General features: G+C 39.7%; 1 protein-coding gene across 1 annotated transcript in view; it reads left to right on the top strand.

Annotated features, from left to right (window-relative positions):
- USP10 (ubiquitin specific peptidase 10) overlaps positions 1–8328 on the top strand; it is a 44499-nt gene that overhangs the window by 8002 nt on the left and 28169 nt on the right. The window lies entirely within an intron of this gene.

Here is an 8328-nt window from a genome sequence, read left to right as displayed (position 1 = left end):
TGCTGTGGTCCCAGAATGCTTGCTCTTCATTGTAGCTCTTGTTTACAACATGTATGTTCCTACCTTAGGTCCCAGGGGAAGGTGCAGGGAAGGCATTTTCTTAACACCTGATGGTGTGTCATAGGATGCAAATTAAAAGTTGTATAGAAAATGTGAATACAGTTCTCCTGTCAGGGACCACTGCTTTATGATCATATACAAATGCTGCAGTTACATTGCCCTCCTTGTGCTGTGATTATTTACAGAATAAGATGGTGCCTGTTTTGGTGGGCTTTTTCTTTGTTGTTTTGTGGAACAGAAAAATACCATCTGAGGAAAATCTTAAATGTGAAGCAGCAGAGGTTTTCTGCTGGTGCAGTTCTGGATATGGGAAGATAGGGAACAGCTAAAGGGAACTTTCTGGAACAGCTCTCTCAGAAATGCAGTGCTGTCTGTGTAAGATGGGTTGGTTTTTATTCTTCCACTCCCTTTTTTCTCCCCCCTGCTAACTATACTGACCATTTTAATAGACAACTTCCTTGGGCTGGATGCACTTTGTGGCAGCTGCTGTTTGAAATAGAGGAGTGCCAACAGGCACCTCATTATTGGAAATAGAATGGGGAGTGTACATAAACAGAACTTGTTTGGGTGTAAGAAATTGGCTCGTCTTTTGGCAGGGTTTTGTATGGTTATTGTTCAGTTTGTTGCTCTGACTTGAAATACGTTATATAATTGATAAAAAGAGCACAACCTGCTCTGCTTTTGTGAATATTTGAGTTACAATATTCAGGATAAACTGCTGAGATCCATGTTGTGCCTCCTTTATTACATCAGGCTGTAGGGGCCATTTGGTCATGAAACCTGTCCTTCCAGTAATGTAAGAGTCACAACTGTACTTCCCTACTAGCCAGAGATCTGGCTTTTCCTCTGAGCAGAAAATGACTTTTTGAGGATGATAATTCTTTTTTTTTTTTTTTTTTCATGAAGGAATAAAACCCCTCAGATTAATTAATGTGAAATGTGTAGAAAATCTGTAACTTCCTTCAGCTGTAAGAATTCTGTAATAACATCCAAAAAAGACCTGAACTGGGGAAAAAAAAAAAAAAGGGAAGGTTCAGTCATGCACTATATTTTTGAGCCTTTGATAGCTTAAATGGTGGGCAGGAGGAGTTGGCACTGACTCATGGGGCTTAGGTGACCTACATTTACCTAGCTCTGATCTTTTTCCAGGCACTATGAAGATGTGTTAATGTTCTAGCTTTGAGCTGCAGGCTATTGATAAAGGACTGGCAGCTTCGCTAAGAGTTTGCTTCTGTTTTGTTTCATTTTCAACTGTTAAAAGTTTTGATATGAAACTGCTCCACCTTAAAGTACGGCTTCATTTCCATACATTTGTGTTTATAAAAGTTAGCTTTATTTTTTCATAAGGAGGATATATTGACATGCTTTGCCTAAAAATACTACTATTTAGGCTGTGGTACAACTGTAAATACATGGCCAGTGGTTTTCATACCTCCTGGTTATGGGATGCTGGTTGTAAATTCAAAATCTTAAAAAAAACCCCCACGTTTGCTGTTGGGGCTCCGTTTCACAATTTTGTCTGTGCTTTTTAAAGCATTTTAGTAATAAGTTTCTTGAGATTCGGGAGTTTGTAAAACCTTGTTGTCTCCAATTAAGTAATCATCTGTGTACTAAGACTTGATGAATTTCAGCTCAGAGGACAGGACAACCTGAGGGAAGGCTGCTTTTTCCTACATTTTCCATATGAAAGCTGATAAACCCTGAGATACTGGGAGAGAAGTAAGGGGTGAGGAAGCAATGCCTTGTTTGCTGCGGGGATGACTAATGGGAGAGTGTTTTCTCTGCTAATAAAACCCAAGTGCAGTCATATGCATGTGCCCTTTTTTCCTTGCCAGAAAACACACTTCAGTCTGAATGCTTCCTTTTCCTCCTCTACTCCAGTCTGTCCCAGAGCTGTAAGAATAAGTCCACTTTGTAGGAGTAGCTCGGTGGGCAAGATTATATATATAATAGATATATGTATAGCTTAGGGTATGCATCAGCTATTCCATCATTTCAGTTCAAATGTGAACTAGTTTGGCGTGTTCGACCTTCTGCTTAGATGTTTAGTGGTGGCAAGGAATAATCCAGCTGTAAAAGCTGTATTTTTAACTCCTTTATGGAAAAGCAGTTGAAGTGGGAGTATTTGCAGCTTCAACTAATTTGACTGAAGATCTGAAGCTGCTGGGTGGTAGATGAAAGCCGCGTTAGTGCTTTCTGAAAGCCGAAGTTGACGCTTCATTTTCCTGGCTTTCTTGTAGCACAGGTGATCCCAGGATGATGATGCATCAGCAGTGCTATTTCTACCCATTTTTCTAGGACAAGCAGCTGTGGAACACGTACTCATCCTCCTTTTATTCCTCTAGGACAGTGTTCGTGCTGCTAGACAGGAACACCAGTGGAGATTTCATTACAAGCGGTGGGGTGACATTAGCATTCAGTTTTTAAAGTGGTTAGGGGGACCACAGCAAAAACCAGTCAGCATGGGGAGAGCTTGCAGGTCAAGTATTTTAACCCTTTGGGGTCTTTTTCCCTCTCCTTGGAATTAGTTCTGTTGCTGCTGCTTTTATCTGTATAGTTAAGATGCTGCTTGGTCAGTTATTACACAAATATAAAAGTACTTTTACTTTCATTCCTGAGTAGTAGAAAACATTTTTTGTGTAATGTGTTTGGTTAATTCCTTTTCTGTAATTTGTGTTAAAATCTAGCTGCAGTTAATACCTTGAAGATGTAAAGGGGATGGTATTGATGAAATGATTTATTCCAAGTGCTGTAGAATCTGCTGGAGTGAGCTGGATGTTACACTGCTGTAATCACATTGGAGAGATTAAGTTAGAAACTGATTCAAGTTTTGTTGTGGCTGGAAACACCAGCAACTGACAATCAGCAGGATTTGGGATTTGCTCTAAGGAAGGTGTTTAACATGAGTATTTTTGTAGAGAGAATTAATGTTGGGGAGCAGGGACTTGATACAGGGGACTTGATTCCTTGCAGCATGTCAGACTAAACATGGAAATTGGTGACAGAGGCTAAGGAGTGAGTTGGAAACACTGCACCAGCTTTAATAGTCCATCCATTCAATATTCCTGACTTGTATTATAGAAAAAATACATTGCAAATATGTTACACTTCTAGGAACTTTCTCATCTGCGGAGTATTTGTGTAATATTCTAGTCTTAAAATTTTAACTGGAAGGAGAGAGTACAGATGCAGTTCTTTTGTTATCCTCTCTTCAGTAACACAGGAGGCAGTTCAGAGCTACAGTTTTAACTGGTTCTTTCAGTTATTTTTAAGAATTTAGTTGTTTGGGGGTTTTTGTAGTCCCAAGAGTTGTATGACAGTATTTTACATTCAGTGCCCAAACTTCAATTGCAAAATCTTGATAGGTGGAAGTAAGGCAAAGAAATTAAACTTGAAGTACTGGAACAGGCATGTTACCAGCAGCTTCATGAGAAAATATACCATTTTAGAATTGCATAAAATATGTTTCATTTTGCAATTTTTTCTTTAGTTAATGTGCTGGTTGTTAGTGTTAGTATTCGAAGGGAAAGATTTTAGGTATGTCCTGTCTGAAACTACCTCATTTTTAAGGTTTATTCAAGCATTGTTAGTTTTATTTTCATCCTTGGTTTCATACATGTGACATCTGCAAGAAGAGATTCACATTTGAAAACTCCCAGAAGTTCAGAACTTGTGTATGTTGAAACCAGTATTTAAAAAAGCAGAGTGGAAAGCAGCCCTTGTGAATAATTGTCTCTTTTAAGTGATTGATTGTGAAACCTCAATATGGAAGATACCGGATGGAAAATACATAAATACTTGATTGTGCAGTGTAAGCAAAGTATTTTATTATGTTGGTGTGTGTTTACTCACATCAGTTAAATCTTGGTAATTGTAGTGTGTTTGTTAACATTGTACATCTCTGGCAAATGGTCAGTTTGGGTTACAGTTGAGAATTGCAGAATGGAAGAGATCCATCAGTATGTTTTGGGTTTGGTGGTGTTTTTCCATTCCAAAGGAAAACTTTGGTAGCACTGACAAGGAAGTGGAAAGGTAGCAGAGGTAGAGCTGTCCTGTGTATCCCCCCTCTCCAAGAATTCCACAAAGCCTCATTCTTTCCACACACCCCTGCCTCCCCCCAGAGGTTATTATTTTCCATCTGGTTTTTTATACAGTTGCAAGTGGAAGGTCATTGGGATTTGTTTGATACTGTTCTGATACTGCTCTTAGTTTGTGACAGAAATCAAGCTCTCCAGGCTGAGGTGTCCTAAGGGAGCCTTGAGCACACTCAGTGCAGGGTCAGTGATGGCTCTGCAGAGTTAAATCATCTGGGGAGGAGTGCATGTGAAATACGTGCTCCCAAAAACGCCAGAGGAACGATTCCTTCACAGGAGCCAGGACAGACAGCTCTTACATAGGTTGTGGAGAGGGTTTGAGAAGGAGAGGGAGGGCAGATGGGACTGAATTAAGCCTCTTAGGGATTAGGTATCTTTAAAAGTAAGTCTGGGGGTATTGTTACATTCAGAAATTTTCAAAACTTTCTCCCAATGTTCTTTTCAGATTTTCTTCCAAATTCAGTCTTGGTGTGAGACTGGATCTCCTAAGCTTTATTCCTGCTCTCCTGTGAGTGAACACTGACACCATTGACTAGTGTTTAACATGCTTTTCAAGCAGCTGCGTTTTTGTTTGAGGCTATAAATCAAAGTCAATTTTTGAAATCAGGAATTGAATGTTAAACAGTGTCGGAGAAAGCTTGATTTTTGTTCTTTTTTTATTTTGTCTTAACAAGAAATTTGTAGAGAGGTATTAATTAAACTTCAGCTTTCCATGGATAATGTTTTTTAATATTTTGGGGTTGTATGTTGCCAGATCCCCTGAGTTTCTGTGTTATTGATAGGAATAGGCCTGGCTGTTGCTGCCTGGGCCAGGTGAGCTCTGTGCTCATGTGCAGTGCCCAACCTTCGCTCAGGGAGCTGTGCAGTTGCTGGTGCAGGTGAAAGGCTGTTGCTGCCTTGGCACAGCAGTGATGGTGCAGGACAAGCAGCTTATCTCAGGCACAGCACAATCTCTCACCTGCTCCAGGGCTGACCCTGGGCTTTCTGTGTCTGACTCCCACTTCTCCTTGGAGCTTGTGAAGTCCGTCTATTATCCCTGATTGGGACCTTAAAGTAGTGTGACGTACAGGATCAGAGACTGAGACAGCGTGGGGCAGGTTAGTTGGGCATTAAAGGCATCGGTTTGATGTAGTTGTAATGGGTATGTGTTTCTTGCACACTTGAAAATACTAAAATTGGAATTGAAATCATCTGAAATGGGTTTCGCCAAGCTTTGATACGTGCTGATGTATCTCTGCCATGTGTTAAAATGTTATTTATAGAGTGGGGGAGAAATTAATGCTGGTCGTGAGTAGCTTGGTAAGTTGTGTAAGTAATTTAATTAAATGTTTGATGTTCCAAGTATTAGATTTTATTTGTCAGTTTGGAGAAAAAAGGCAACTTTGGGAATTTTGAGATTAGGTGGAGTAATTTTGAGGGTGCAAGCTGGGACCCCAAAAGCTCATGCTGATAATGAGGTTATTCTTGTAAGGGTGTGCTACTTTTTATAAAATCCTAGTCTTCTCTTGCTTAAAATTTCTTATTGGGCATTTCAGGTGCAGGAAAACCTTCTAAATTTGAATTAATGGTGGAGGGTAAGTACTGCAGTAATGCTGATGCTGTTTCAGAGCTCCAGCAATTATTTTCTTACGCAGGTTACTTGTAGAGTGCCAGGTACACTGATTCCTTGGGCTGGATGCATGGATGGGATGGGTGGATGGACAGCAGGCAGGGAGTTACAGTGTCTTTCAAATTACTTAAAATACATTGGTTTTTTCCCCTCTGAATCTTTTGTTTTTTGGTAGGGATTGTTATACTTGCCAAGGGATGTGATATCACAGTTCTTTTTCACTTGAATGCGTAGCTGTGTCTCGAAAAGGGTAGAAAATTCTGTCCAGCTTGCAGAAATTATTTCTGGAGAGATGAGGCTGACTGGAGGCAGAGGAGGTTGGTTAAACTGGGCAGGTTTAATGTCATTGGTCCTATGGCCTCAGGTTTGTTTTGGAACAGTATTTTTCTCAGTTACTGTGCAGAGATCTTTTAACTGGTGACTTAATGAAGATGTGAGGCATTGGTAAATAAAAACAAATAAATCAGATAAAATTCAGTTTATTTCAAGCCCAGATGGGATGGGTTTTTTGAGCTTTAGTCTGACTAGGACTAGATGTTGGTAAATATTTAAAGTCTTGTTTTAAATTATGCAGGAAGAGTTGCAAAGACACAAATTTCTCTATATGAATACACCATTAAAACAGTTCATTAAAGTGGTGTTAATGATCACTTTGTTCAATTTTTTGTCTTGTGTTTCCTCATTAAAAAAGAACCTCAGAAAGAAGTACCAGGCCTGTGATACTTCGCTTTAAAATGTTGTTAAATGAAGTGACTGTATTATATTATTGCATGAAGGAATTAGGGTTGGATTTATGTAACTTTTAATAGACTACACTTGAGATTGTTTTGTTCTGTTGCATGACTGCATCAAAAATACCTCTTAAAACATAATTTAGTGATGAGTCAGCAAGTGGTTTTCTTAGGTTTGTTTTTGGAATATGATGAGGTCTAGTTCATGTGCTGCCGAATAAAAATGCCTTGGTTATATTGAGAGCATAAACCAAGCCCGAGTCCTGTGCCAAGAACTGTGAAGCCACTCAGGTACAATTTAGGGATCTGTTGGGTTTGGGGTGTTGGATTCTCCCTTGGTGGGCAGCAGTTGGCTGTGGGAAGAGTTTTTGAAGCATTAAATGTTTAACTGTTCTTCACCCTTTGAATCACAGATGTTCCAGTTTGTTTTGACTGATAGGGCTGTTTGTAGTCTAAACTAGATTACATTACTGTTTTTAAAAACCCTGAAGGCCATTAAAATGGGCACACACTGCCACATGTAAAAGTGATGTGTGATGAATCACTTTTTGTGTAAGAAAACTATTGTTTGTAATTGCTGTGGAATTTGGCTTTCAGTTAAGCTTCGAAATTTCTGAATGTAGATGGCTGTGAGTCGTGTAGACATCAAGTTCCATTGCAATAAACGACCTAAAACTCTGAAAAAAGTCCCGTGATTGGGTTACTGTGTGTGCAGTGTGTGGCGGCAGCCTGCGCTTCAGAAGAGATGATTTCCCAGATTTTAGGAATTCTTTTCTCTGGCTCAACTCCCACTCTGGTTTGTTGTATCTTGATACAGCCAAGCTGAGGATTTACCACGAGCAAGACTTAACTCTGCTGAAAAAGCTTTTCTGGTGGGAGGGTGGAGGAGAGCAAAGAATTGTGCAGAATGACCTTGGGAGAACACGGAGATAAATGGGAGTGGGGACTGTGATGTTCTGGGCCAGACTGACCTGCTTTCATCCACAGCACTTCTGACTAGTGACTCCTAAAGTCAATATCCTTCCACATGCCAAGAGTGGCGTTTTTCAGTCCTCTTTGTCTGTTTTGTCAGTTTATTCAGCTCCTTGTTCAACTTCTTTTTGTCCTAATATCTCTGCCCTGAATGTTTGGGTGCTATTCAGTCAATTACAGCTGGAGGTGGAAGTTTATAGAAACTTCCAGGTGCTGTGAAATGCCAACAGGTCAGGCCTTTTTATTGGGAATCTTTTATTTTCTGTAAATTAAATATAAACTCTCACTTTAGTGTAATTTTCTTTGTGGTCTTGTTAGATACTTTTTTTCAGAGAGTGTCTAGATGCAAAATACCTGAAAAGCTGCAGAAAGATGGGGAAAGATGTTTTATCTTAGGTTTGTTATGGAGAGTTCCTGGAATAACAAAATCATGATATTTAGAGTTTCTAGGCAGTTTCAGTTCTGTGCTTGACCTCTCAGGGACGGTAACTCATCAGTTTAGCAGAACTCTGAAGACGTAATTCTTGGGTTATTTTCTGTTGTGAGGGGTGTCTTTAGAAGGCAAACCAGCCTCTGTGTGGGGCTTGTACGAACTGGTGCAACTCCTCACCCTGCATGATGATTTTAAATTGGTCACAGGATGAGGAGCAGTTTGTGATCACCTCCAATGGGAATTTGAAGGAAAATGCTTTGTATACAGTTTCAGAGCTTAAAGTTCTTTGCTAAAGATGTAGGAAGGAACCAAGATGGGAGTTGGGCTGCAAACAGGTAGAGTTTCTGACTCCCAGCACATGGGTCTTTCTAAATTCTAGTATCTTAATGGATTTTAATATGAATTTATTAATTGTATTGAATATAAATA

This window comes from Corvus brachyrhynchos, unplaced genomic scaffold, assembly GCF_000691975.1.
Source record: "Corvus brachyrhynchos isolate BGI_N302 unplaced genomic scaffold, ASM69197v1 scaffold26, whole genome shotgun sequence".
Taxonomy (NCBI): domain Eukaryota; kingdom Metazoa; phylum Chordata; class Aves; order Passeriformes; family Corvidae; genus Corvus; species Corvus brachyrhynchos.
Note: the sequence above shows the minus strand (reverse complement) of the source record. Positions and strands in the feature narration are given on the sequence as shown.